Source organism: Palaemon carinicauda, unplaced genomic scaffold (genome assembly GCF_036898095.1).
Source record: "Palaemon carinicauda isolate YSFRI2023 unplaced genomic scaffold, ASM3689809v2 scaffold29, whole genome shotgun sequence".
Lineage (NCBI taxonomy): Eukaryota > Metazoa > Arthropoda > Malacostraca > Decapoda > Palaemonidae > Palaemon > Palaemon carinicauda.
This window is the reverse complement of record NW_027170558.1, coordinates 390001-403780: the sequence shown is the minus strand read 5'-3', so window position 1 is coordinate 403780 and position 13780 is coordinate 390001. Positions and strand designations below refer to the sequence as shown.

General features: G+C 45.7%; 1 long non-coding RNA gene across 1 annotated transcript in view; it reads right to left on the bottom strand.

The window, feature by feature from the left end:
* The window catches only part of LOC137636403 (uncharacterized), a 48995-nt gene that overhangs the window by 1611 nt on the left and 33604 nt on the right, over positions 1-13780 (bottom strand). The gene's annotated exons all lie outside the window — the stretch shown is intronic.

The following is a 13780-nucleotide window of genomic DNA, read 5'->3' as shown; positions in this document are numbered from 1 at the left end:
TATATATATATATTTATATATATATATAACATCTGTATATACATACATACATATATATATGTATGTATGTAAGTTTGTATGTATGTATATAGGTATTGCTTGACTTACGACCTATGCGATATACGACTATTCGACTTTACAACTATTTTTTCAGGGTGATGACGTCACAAGTTTATCGGAAATAAGACGAATATTTCCTTGAAAATATTCTATTTTCTCATATACATATACAGTAAACTAATTTATCTTCGTAAATTATTATTTTCTTTTATTGTTAATATTCAGTATTTATTTTCAGTTAAAAATACATTAAGAAAAGTTTTAATATCTGTCGAGTTCATATTATGTCTGGTGACGTCACATCACCGGCGGAAAGCTTCCAGGCAATACAGTGATTTCCTTCCAATAGGCTAACGATTAATATTAGTATTTCCATTATCAAAATATTAAATAACGATACAAGGTATTTTGAGGGTCTGTATCGGTTGTCATGAGTACTACGTAGCGTAAATTTGACTGTACGCTACTTTTTTAATCTCTGATAATGGATTGATGTTTATCTAAAGAAAACATACTATTAGGGCAAATATTTTCTTGAAAATAATATATTTCCTTTTAGATTATGAAAATAAAATACTTTGGTTTGTTTAGTATTTTCTTTTCATTTCTTGGAAGAAACAAAGAAAATGAATTTAGATATTTTGCAAGTCATTCTTCGTAGAGATTACTGTACGTCACATGACTTGTGACGTCATGTATCTGGCGGCAGCGCGCTGACAAACCGAATGATTTCCTTTCATTGTTACTGAGTAATCTTATTATAGCATTCCCATCATCGAAACACCCAGTAACGATATCAAGTGTTTTAGTGGTCTGTATCATTAGTTATAAGATTAGTACAACTTACCGTAAATTTAAGAAAAAAAGTCTGATGATGTCATATTTTTTGGCGGAAGGCGAGAAGCAAATCAAGTGATTTCCTTCCGATGCGTTACTATTCCCATAATCGAAACATCGAATAATGATACAGTATATAGAATTTGTTAATAATTTAAAAAAAAAATATGAAGATACAACTGAATTAAAAACAAAATACAGAGAGAGAGAGAGAGAGAGAGAGAGAGAGAGAGAGAGAGAGAGAGAGAGAGAGAGAGAGAGAGAGAGAGAGAGAGCATTCCTTTATAACTAATAATAAGGTCTATACAGTGGTCCCTAGCTAGTTCGCGGTTCAACTTTCACGGGTTCAGAGCTTTGCGGGTCTAAAAAATATTCAAAAATTAAAAATATAAAAAAATATTAAAAAATTAATAATGAAAAATATTAAATTAAAATGAGAAATTACATTATTTTACAAATTTTTAAAACAAAATATTCAATTAGAATTAGTAATTGCATCATTTTACAAAATTTTAAAACTAAAAGAAATGCACGTCTGTATACGCTAAGCATCACGGGCATAAACGCAAGCTGATTGGCCAGCATTCGCTGAGAACTCGACTCCCCATTGGCCCATTCACTAGCCCAAGCTTCTCCCGATGCCCATCGCTCCACGCTTTTCTCGTATACGCTTCTCGCCATAGATCGCGGTTAGTTAGTCTTTGTCTCGCGGTGATGTTTTAAGTGTAAAAGTTTTGTGAAGCCCTTCGTGATGCCTCCCAAACGCTCTTTATCCCTTGGTGCATCTAGTGAACCGAAGAAAAAGCGAAAGATGGTAACAATTAACGAAAAAGTGAGTTTATTGGACAAGTTGAAAGCGGGAAATAGCTACGCGAGCGTAGCCCGACAATATGGCCTTAATGAATCCACGGTACGGTACATAAAGAAGGAAGAGAAGAACATCCGCAAAACTGCTGCAATATCTTTCACGAAAGATGCCAAAAGGGTTGTAAACACCCAGAATAAGACCCTGGTGCGAATGGAAAATGCACTGGCTATTTGGATCCATGATTGTAGGGAGAAGAAAATCACCCTGGATACAAACATGATCCGAAGTAAGGCTAAAACTTTGTTTGATGCTATGGTGCCTGAGGGTGGTGACGACGACAACGTTCAAGATGAGGAAGAAGACGACGGCGACGAAGATGATCCTCTGCCTGGTACCTCAAGCCAGACTAGCCCACGACGACCACGTACGACTTTCGTTGCCAGCAAGGGCTGGTTTGATAAGTTTAAGAGGAGATTCGGACTTCAGTGTGTGTCGTTGTACGGAGAGGCAGCCTCTGCAGACGAAGCAGCAGCGAGGCATTATGTTGAGGATGTGTTTCCGGAAATAATAGAAGAAAATGGCTATGTCCCGGAGCAAGTCTTTAATATGGATGAAACAGGCCTCTTCTGGAAGAGGATGCCGTCCCGAACATTTCTTTTCAAGGACGAACTTAAAAAGACAGGTTTCAAAGCTCACAAGGATCGAGTGACTCTGCTCATGTGTGGCAATGCTGCAGGATTCATGCTGAAGCCCGGCCTTATCTACAAGTCACAGAATCCCCGAGCATTGAAAAACAAGAACAAAGCCTTACTGCCAGTGTACTGGATGTCCAATAAAAAGGCATGGATCACCAAGGCCCTCACACTTGATTGGTTCCTTAACTCTTTCATACCACAGGTAAAGCTTTACCTGGCTGAAAAGGGCCTGCCCTTTAAAGTGGTTCTCTCATGGACTGTGCAGGAGGTCATGCAACTAATTTGCATTATGAAGGGGTACAGGTGGAGTTCCTTCCCCCCAACACCACTTCCCTTATACAGCCCATGGATCAGGGGGTTATTAGGGCCTTCAAAGCCCTCTACACTAAGTCAACAATGGAGGGTCTCATCTCCTCCATTGAAGAGACCGACGAGACCTTCAGCATCAAAGCTTATTGGAAGGACTACAACATAGCTACGTGTCTGGCTAATATTCAGAATGCCCTAAAGGACATGAAAGAACAGACACTCATCTCCAGCTGGAAGAAATTGTGGCCAAACAAAATCACTCATGACTATGAGGGTTTCACGCCTAACGAAATACATCACTCTGCCGTTGATAAGGCTGTCAGGCTGGCTCGGTTGGTGCAGACTGAAGGCTTCTCGGATATGACGGCTGATGAAATTAACAATCTCATCGACTGCCACTCAAACCCACTGACAGAGGAGGACCTACAGGAAATGACCAAATCGGCGAGTGAGGAGGAAGACGAGTCTGCTAGTGACGAAGGTGACGAAGCTGAAGAAGGTGGCCTTACATTGCATAATTTACAGGACCTCTTCAATGTTGCCAAAGACCTCCAAAAAAGGGCCAAAGAAATGGATGACAACATGGTAAGAGCCGTCGAATTCAGCAATCGTATTGATGACGTCATGGCTGTTTATAGGCGCATCTTCATCGACAAACAAAAACAACGTTCACAACTCCCAATAACGATGTTTCTTACGCGCAAAAAACCAGAAGAAGATCCTCCTGCAGCCGCTACACCGCCTCCTGCATCCCTTACGCCACCTCCTATAGCCACTATGCCGCCTCCTGCATCCATTACGACACCTCCTGCAGCCACTACGCCGCCTCCTGCAGCTTCTCCTGCATCGTCTGCGGCGTCGACCGAGGAGCAATAAAGCTCTTCATGCCCCTGTGCAGTCATTCATCGTTATCACCTCATCGTACTGCACAGGTCTTTTCATCAACTACGCTTAGAAGAACTTATTGTAAGAGGTAAGTTAAATGTTGTTTTATTGTTTGATTGTTTAACATGAATCTCTCTCTCTCTCTCTCTCTCTCTCTCTCTCTCTCTCTCTCTCTCTCTCTCTCTCTCTCTCTCTCTACACCCATTTTCTATATGGTATGGTACAATTTTATTTATGTATTACTGTAATCTTAAACCCCCGGAAATAGAAATTATAAATGTTAATTTGTTGCGCAAAACGACGGACTAATTATGTAAGCTAGTTGTAGTGTTTGCTTGTTTTTGAAAGCTGATAACGATAATTGGTTGTTCGCAAGTAAATTGTTCGGTAAAACAGTGTTCTAGACCCTCAATTGTTATTGTAAACAGACAACATATTTTACAGTTTTTTTTTTTTTTTTGTTATAACATGAATTTCACTCTCTCTCTCTCTCTACCCGTATTCTATATGGTGTACTGTATACAGGGGGGGTATATATACGTTTTTTTTAAGCATTTTAGAAGAGGCGCCGCTACTTCGCGGATTTTCAGTTTTCGCGGGTGGTCTCGGTCCCCATTAACCGCGATAACCGAGGGACCACTGTAACGAACTCTATGGAAAAATGTGATACCCTATAACATATTGGCGCTGATGTAATATGCATTATGAAGAAATTTCGAATGTCAAGAAAATTATATAAATCAGTGTTATTCGCACTATATATATGTGCTCATAATAGTAATACGGCAGCGTGACCTTGAGATCAGCTGATGCCAACGGAAAATAAATTAAAAGTATTTGTTGATTATTGATATGCTCAGAAATTGAAAATAAAATATAAACGTTCTTTAATAAACCCCAATTAAACACAGTAATGTCTAATGAAATATAAAGGCTTAATATTGAACTACAATACCGTATGAAGCTTTAAAAATGAACTACCCGTATGCGATTGCGAGAGCGAGCACACACACACACACAGAAAGAGCCTCAACAATTGCGCATTATACCTAATGATTAGACGAACTGTATGGAAACTGATTTCCTGTAACATACTGGCGTTAATGTAATATTCATCATAAAGATATTTCTAATAAGTTAAGAAATGATAAAAAATATGCCAAAGTGAGCCCTCGCTACTTCGCGGATTCACCACTTTGCGGATTTTTTTCATAACTCATATATATAAACATATCGCGGATTTTCCGGAAATTCCGAAAATACCGCGATATATGAAGAACCCAAATACGATATTTCGTTACCTGTAATTCCATTAATACTGTAATTAGTAATATCTGCTCTTACTGATGGTTCATTGCATTACATATGACATATAATTCAGTACAGAAAGAAATAAAACACAAAAAGAGAATGTGATCATACGATAATTCAGTATACTGTACGTAGTAAAATTAAATCGAACATGAAACGCAAATCAGATGCACTCATACAGTATTAGAATGGTGTAAGGCTGCTGATGGCTACTACTGTACTACAAATGTAATGGATGTGCATCTTTTCCATGAATATTTTGTATGTATACATACGTAGTACTGCATCCAATAATATTCTTTGTTGCAAAAATCACATCTCGAATAAGCGTACGAGAGAGAGAGAGAGAGAGAGAGAGAGAGAGAGAGAGAGAGACATATCCTACAACAAAACAAGCGTAAAATAGCGTACGTAAAGCTGTACTATATACGTAGGGTACCTTGTACTTTGAATTGGTAACTATTACGTAGCATATAAGACGGATTGTGATTGGTTCAAGCGCTGATAGATGACGAATCAGAACCCAAGTTTTGTAATCTAGCCTGTGATTGGTGTTTGGACCGTTCTCCAACCCGCAGCATCTTTTTGCGGCCACTTCGTTTGCCGCTCTCTCGCCGTGTAGATGCTGCTACGTTATTGTGAACTGTAATCTGTGCTGTGCGTGACTGTTTTAAGTTGAACTTTTTGTTGAACTTTCTGTTTAACCCCTACTGTACAATGGCTCCCAAGCGTTCTGCTTCTGCTTAGGCTGGTAGTGAGCCTAAACGCCACCGAAAGATGACGACGATTGCTGAGAAGGTGACGCTTCTCGATATGTTAAAAGAAAGCAGAAGTTACGCGGCCACAGCTGGCCATTTTGGAGTGAACGAATCCACCGTTCGCTACATCAAGAAGGACAAGGCGAACATTAGAAAGACGGCTACCATCACCTTTAGCAGATCAGCGAAGCGAGTCGTTACCACGCGTAATAAAACGATCGTACGCATGGAAGGTGCTTTAACAGTCTGGATTTCCGATTGCCGGAAGAAGAACATAGCCTTGGATACGAACACCATCCGAACCAAGGCTTTGAGCTTGTATGAGAATTTTGCGGCAAAGGAACCTCAAGACGACGATGGCGACCATGCTGAAGAAGATGATGTAGATGAACCTCAACCAGGGACATCCACTGATTCCCAGCCTCAGAAACAACGTTTTTCCGCAAGCAAAGGATGGTTCGCGAAGTTTCAGAATCGCTTCGGCCTGAAAAGCGTTTCCCTGCATGGCGAGGCTGCTTCCGCTGACACTGCCGCTGCTGAAACTTACACGAACGAAACTTTCAAGAACATTATCGCTGAAGGTGGATACAAGCCTGAACAAGTGTTTAATATGGATGAGACCGGCTTGTTTTGGAAGAGAATGCCGTCGTGAACTTTCCTGTTCAAAGAAGAAGCCAAAGCCTCTGGCTTTAAAGCATTCAAAGATCACGTAACCCTCGTGATGTGTGGCATTGCTGCTGGATATTTGCTAAAGCCGGGGCTTATTTACAAGTCAAAAAATCCTCGCGCTTTGAAAAATATAAATAAGAATCTCCTTCCCGTGTACTGGATGCATAATCAATAAGCATGGATTACGAAGATGCTGACCTCCAACTGGTTCCACCAGTGTTTTATCCCGCAAGTCAGCAAATATCTCGTAGAGAAGGTCTTGCCATTCAAGATCCTTCTCCTTATGGATAAGGCTGGTGGACACGCAACTGACCTGTCGCATGAGGGCATTCAGGTTGAGTTCCTGCCACCCAACACCACGTCATTAATTCAACCGATGGACCAGGGGGTTATCAGGGCGTTCAAGGACCTCTACACGAAGAATGCCTTGGCGGACCTCGTTGCGTGTGTGGATGCTGCCCAAGAAGATGAAGATGAAAATTTCAATTTGAAGGCGTACTGGCGGAAGTACACCATAGCCACGTGCCTGCAGAACATTCAAAGGCACTGCAAGAAATGAAACCTGCAACCGTTAATGCGAGCTGGAAAAAGTTGTGGCCCCAGATTGTTTGCGACGACGAGGGATTTACACCGTCTGAAATTCAACACACTGCAATACGCAAATCTGTGCAGTTGGCTGCGATAATTGGAGGTGACGGGTTTGGCGACGTGACGACTGAAGACGTCGACGAGTTGTTGGACTGCCATTCCCAGCCCCTAACTGACGCAGACCTCGAAGACCTGACGAAATCGGCAAGTGAGGAAGAGAGTGAGGGTACCCAGGAAGAGACCCAAGAAAATGTCGAAGAAATGGGCTTAACATTAGAACGGCTTGCCAAGCTCTGCAACCATGTGAAAGAGGTGAAAGAAATGTCGCAAGAGTGGGACGAGGATATGGTTCGGTCTATGCAATTCTGCAACAAGATCGATGACATCATGACTCCCTACAGGATGCTCTTCGAGCGAAAAAAGAAGCAGCGGCAACAACTTCCGATCACAATGTTCTTCCAGCCTCGCAAAAGAGAGCCAGTTCCTCCTGCTAGTACGCCTTCGGAAGAAATTGAAGAAGTGTCCCAGGAAGAAGTTGAAGAGGTGTCCCAGGAAAGGACACCTACGTCTGAAGAGACGTAAAATACTATCATTGGCTGCACAGTAGAAGACATCATCAGCTTCATCATCATCATTTCTACTGTGCAGCAAATTCATCGCCATCATCATTCAAGTTTTTCTTCAACTTCTTTTGTGGTGAGTAGAGTAACAATCTTTATTTTTTACTTTAATATTCTAACATTTTAATATTTGTGCCTGTTTTAGTTTAGTATGCATTAAGTTAAAGGGAAAGTTTTAACAGTCTGAATATACATGTTATAACCTATCATATTTTTTTTTGTTTAAAGTTTACATTTACTGTACGTAAACACACACACACACACACACACTCTCTCTCTCTCTCTCTCTCTCTCTCTCTCTCTCTCTTTTCTAAAAGCTTTTACTGTGTTTATCATTATTTATCACTTTCATCATGCGCGTTAAATGCCTTCGTTTGTTTACTGAGCGTGGTTGTTTACTGAGTGTACTTTATGACGCCGTCGTTTCAGGCGGCGTCATAAAGAAAAACATTTCATTTGGAAGTCCTAAGAAAAATTAAGTAAAACATTAGTAATAACCAAATCAACATACTGTACTGAATAATCAATATAATCGATGCAAAAACTAACCTATACACAGATGTGTAAATGCGTTTGTTTCTTCATTATGATCAGAGATAAACGTAATCAAAACATTGGTTGCCATTTTTTATCGTGCTTTTTGGCGTGTTTAGGAAACGCATGATATAAAATCGCCTTTAATATTTGTGTCTATTTTAGTTTAGGGTACTGTAGTACATGCATTAAGTGTTCTGTACATTAAAGGGCAGTACTACGTACAAGGGAAGGTTTAAAAGTCTGAATATACATGTTAAATAAATACGTAAATATGGTGTGACTACTTCGCGGATTTTCACCTATAGCGGTAGGGTCTGGAACCTATCTACCGCGATAAACGAGGGTTCACTGTACTTATGTACGCCATATTTTGATACGGTAGGTAGCAGCACTTTCAGATCAGCTGATCATAACCAAAGGTAAACAAAATTTTCAGTACTCTATTGTAAAATGCTTCCAAAATTGATGAATAGAATACAATATGACAAATTCGAAGATAATTTGTATTTTTCCTAACCATACAAACCTTAGCTATTTACAAAGGGTTATTACTTTTAGCGTAGCTGAAAAGGCGAGCCATTAGAATTTAACGAGGGTGTATTACCCCCGCGCTAGTTAGCGGGGGGGTAGGGGAGTGGTAGCTAGCTACCCCTCCTCCCCCTCACACACAGGTGAATACTCACTTTCACTTAGAGGTAGGACTTGTCTTGGGGGACAGGGCTGGCGGGCAAATATGTGTAAATAGCTAAGGTTTGTATGGTTAGGAAAAATACAAATTATCTTCGAATTTGTCATTTGTTCCGTAACCGAAATACAAACCACGCTATTTACAAAGGGTGACTTATCCCTTAGGAAGGGTGGAAAGTCCCCAGCCATACTGGCTTTGGCTTTACCCGGGGACTCAGAATCCGAGTGAGTCGCACTCGAGAAAAGGAGTCCCTGCACCTCACAAGTTCCTTGCACCGCAAGGAACCATGTGGCCTACGTAAGCTTGTGTGTGAAGGAAGAAGTGTGACCCGTCCTAGGCAGTTGACCTGGAGTTCCAGAAGGAACTCTGGGTTAGGACGTTCCCAATACCACCTCGTCAGGGTATGGGGGACGCGACAGTATTGACTCAATACTCGGAACACAAGGAAGCATGGTTTACCTGCAGAGGTTCGAGGTCAGCTATGCAGAGACCAGGATGCTGCTTCCCCGTAGAGGGGATGATGAAGAAAGAAGTAAGGGCCAGACATACTTCTTTCGTTCATGCAGACTAAAACCTGATAACAATGCCCTCAACCTTCTGCTACCTGTCCAAAAAGGAGCCTGAGGTTAGACCAGCTGTTGTGTAGCCACCACAGAGCGATAGAAAACGTATCGAGACTCCTGTGGGTCACGCCCTGCAGGAAGCGGGCTGCGAAGGTCATCAGACGCTTCCAGACTCCAGCTTGTAGCACCTGCGTCACAGAGTAGTATTACTCGAAGGGACGTTGCGATGTATCCAACATCGTGCTGTAGGGCGACGTGACGGGGGAGGGTCTGAAGACAGGTCGAGATGAATGTCCTTGAGTCCGGGCTGAAGAGGTATACTGGTGACTCTCCCCCCATGTCCTCCTTGTGTTCCCAAATCGGCTGCAACTGAGGCCAAACTGCAGCTGTTCCCAGCGCTAACCTCTCGATTCCTGTACTGGCAAGAAAGAGAAGGTCTTGGGACATCAGACACAGAATGGAGACTCAAAATCTTGAATGAATCGGACCGAAGGGTCGGGACCCTCAGATTCTGAGTCTAGCCAACAACTCAGGAGCGAGCCTGAATGTTGCCTTCCCCTCTTCCTTAGAAAGGGGGGGGAGTAGTAAGAGACCAAGAAGATTGCTTACACACTGGCCGTGGCCAGAGTGAGCAGAAGACCCAAGGCGGAATACAATCCGAGGCCTGTCATAAAAGGGTCTTGAGAAGATCTCTTAAAGGACTAAAAGTCCGAGCCATGCTCCAAGTTGGAGGTCTTCCTCCGACTAGGGCAGGGACGATCGTAGCTTCGCATGAGCGAGGATAGATCCAGCGGGCAGGAAAAAGTTATTCCTTTAAGCCTGAAGGTCAGGGAAAGGCTGAGCGACAGGCTTCATTGCCAAGAGCGGAAAGGAGTTTCCTCCCGCCGAAAGGCAATAAGACCGTTATTGCTGGAGAAGAGGCCTCACGGGAAGAGGTATATCTCCCACGGCACCAACCACCTTAGACTCTTCACTTTGCCTGGGAGACCCCTGTGGATGACTATCGCAGATGACGCGACCTCCGTACCGCGACTGTAGCGGGTTGTCTCTTCTAGAGGAGGAAGCGTAGTGTCTCCAGGCATGAAGCCGAAGCGACGTCCCGGTTCGGGAGAGATGTCGCAGTGTGGTTGCTTGAGTAGTCTGCGCCGTGGGAGAAGCTCTCCCGGGAGTTCCGTCAGGGGAAGCAGAGGGTCCAGAAACCGTTCTGCGCATAGTCCCAGTGGAGCTCTCCCATTGAAAGGTTGACAGACAACCTGGTTTTGTTGAGACCCATTGTCCGCAGACAAAAAGGAGGGAAGACGCAGGCGTCGAAGTTGTCCCACCATCACCGGAATGCATCTTGCCAGAGTCTCGGGGTCTGAGACTGGGGGGAAAACTAGCGGAAGCTTGAGGTTCCAAGCTGTCGCGATCAGGTCCCCCAGACCAGCACTTGCTGGTTACCCAAGGTCAAAGACCCTTAGGTACACTCTCTCTATGAGGCTCTGCTCGGATAGTCTGAGAGAAACATTCCCCTGCCTGGAATGAGAGAGCCGATGGTGGAATTGAGAGAATCTCAATCATCCCGGTATCTCTACTGCAAGATGTGAAGGTGTGAAAATGCGTCCCCTGCTGGTTAGCATGAAGTCGACACGCAACGGGGCGACTTGGCAGGAGCGGTAGGATCTGAAGAGGGGCCAGACTAAGGCCCTTAAGCCTGCCTGAATGATGGAGAGGTATCCTTCAGGTCTTGACCATAGGCCTGGACCGGAACATGCCCCCCCCCCCCTTTCCTTTGACGAGTCCGAGAACCGCATCAAGAATGTGGGGAAAGGACGAGAATATCCACTACCATCAAGAGGCTCCATAGGTCAACACCCATTGCAGGTTTAATAGTTCCGCTGGTCCCATAGGGCCAGGGAGTCCGGTTAAACATTGCCTGAAGCCACCGGAACTTGGATCGCCCCACATGGAACTTATCCTGAGGCGACCGTTCGGACTATAAACGGGTCAATGAGGAAAGAAGAACTAGGAAACGTTCCAAGGTAGGGCTGAAAACTCTGCTTGACTGAGAACAGGTACTGCGACTCTCCTCAGTCTTGCCACAGTTAACCGAAAGGAAGGCTCGGAGGATGTGGTAACAGAATCTGGCGTCCCCAGGTGGTCACCCATCCAAGTACCGACGTTGCTTAACCTCGCTGGACGGACGAGAAGCGGGGTTTCCAACGTGGTAAGGCGGTTGACTCAATATCATGGCCAGATACTCCAGATGTTGAGGCAGAGGAAGAGAAGGCTCCAAGCAAAATACCATGAGCCCACACTCATGGTCAGCATTCGGAAGCTTTTCCCGGCGCTGAAGAAGGTCGAAACCCGAGCCTACCGGAGTTGACCAGCCCTCCAAACAGCAGAGGAGGCGGAAGTCTGCACCTGAGCGGCCAAGAGGAAGGCAGGGAGAGTTCTCTGGGGAAACAAACCTGCTATGCCACGGCGGGATAGCCACACTGCATCATAAGCAGGAATACTTGCAGTTTAGGCTGAATTCGACGAGCACCCTGGAAGATGGATGGAATGGAAACTGAAAGTACCCGTCCTTCCGATCCAGGGTTAAAGGAGTCCTGTCGCCTCGTTACCAGTCTGATCGATTCTGCTGGTCTACGCTGGCCAAAGTTTGTTCGACAAACTTGATCAGGGCTGAGAGGTCGACTATGGACATCCCCTCTCAGATCCTTCCTTACAAGAAAGGATCGACTGAGGGGGCCGGGGGTGAAGCCGTCGATGATCCTAAGGAAGACCTTCGCCTAAGGTATGGATCATTCTGCCCAACCGGGCAACTCTGCTGATGCTATGGCATAGAGGTTCAGAGACACTGAATTCGCTGACAGAGACGGCAGGCGCGATATCCTTGGCTACTCACAGAGATTGTGCGGGAATGGGCATCGGGAAGCTGTCATTCGGATGAGTAACCTTAAGCATCCTCCCAGCGAAAAAACCTGCAATCCTAGAGTTCGTGAACTCCTTTTAGGACTATGCCCCCCCGGGGGAGTCTCCCGTGCCATCTGTTCCTGACAGGAGGAAACTGCAATTGGACACCTTGTCCCAGTTGTCGTAGCCGATAACTTAGGCCGACGTGGTTGAAAGAAAAGGGAGCTGGAGCCCTGCAGAGTCTGGAAGAAAGCGCCTTGGAGGAGTGAAACCGGAAGTCGATTTACTCCGCACAGCAGATGTTTAAGTCTCTGTCCTTGGGCAAAGACAAAACTCTTCTCAAGGATGGAAGGGTGTCTGAGGTCGTTGACCTCCACAGATGAGACACCCGAAGGAAGCCTTCAGTCAGTGCGTCCAGATGGTACAACATCGAGCTTGTCCGCAAGTAGATACTTAACGACGAAAGGCCAAGGTGCCTGAGCTCGAGAGGAGGAAAGTACCCTTGATCTTCCTGTAGCTTCCTTGAACCAAACCTCGGGCCGTAACCGAGGAGGGAAAGAACCTGGTAAGCTCCCAGAGGAAGAGGTAAGCAGTCACCCCTTGTCCGATGGAGAAATCTTCAACGGAAAGCCCCCCCGCCAAAAATCCTTCCAGGGCGGGAGAAGGAGAGAGTACTCGTGCAGGAGAGGGGACCCTCGAGACCGACCTCTTGGGAACCAACTTCGCCCTGGGGGAAGTCACCACGAAGTCCACTCCTCTCTTTCTCTTCAGCGTAGGAGAGACAGCCGCTGGTTTGTTACCCTGGCCGGTGAGTGCTGGTTTCATAACCCTCATTAACGCCCGTGCCAGCGGATCAAACCATGTCTGCTGCTCCAAGGACACAGAGTCCGAAATCCTCGCTAAGGTGAAAGGGATCGGGCGATCCTTTGGAGAGGACACGACGGTTCCTGCCTGAAAAGAAGGTGGGAAGAATGCTGTACTGACCTGTCTTCGTCCTGCACTACCAACCTGTGCTTGGATGGAGGTGATCCCGAGTGCCGCCTAGGAGCACGCGTCCCTGCTGCTACCACCGGCTGTGGAATTCGCCGCGAACTATGGTCGCGCGAGGGCGAACGGTCGCGCAAAGGCGAATGGTCGCGCGGGCGCACAGGCGAGTGGTCGCGCGGGCGCGCAGGCGAGCGGTCGCGAGGGCGCGCAGGCGAGCGATCGCGCGGGCGCGCAGGCGAGCGATCGCGCGGGCGCGCAGGCGAGCGATCGCGCGGGCGCGCAGGCGAGCGATCGCGCGGGCGCGCAGGCGAATGGGCGTGACGGCGAGGGATCGTGCTGCCGCGTAGGTGAAGAAGATCGCTGGCGGTAAGCGATGGCGAGCAGCATGTGTAGGTGAATGATCGCGTGATAGGGTGCGATGGTGATCAGCATCCGCAAGAGGGCGAGCGTTCAGGGTTGTGCGATGAGGAGCAGCATGCGTAAGCGGGCAATCGTGCAGGGTTGTGCGATGGCGAGCAGCATGCGCAGGTGAATGATCGCGTGAAAGGGTGCGATGGTGATCAGCAT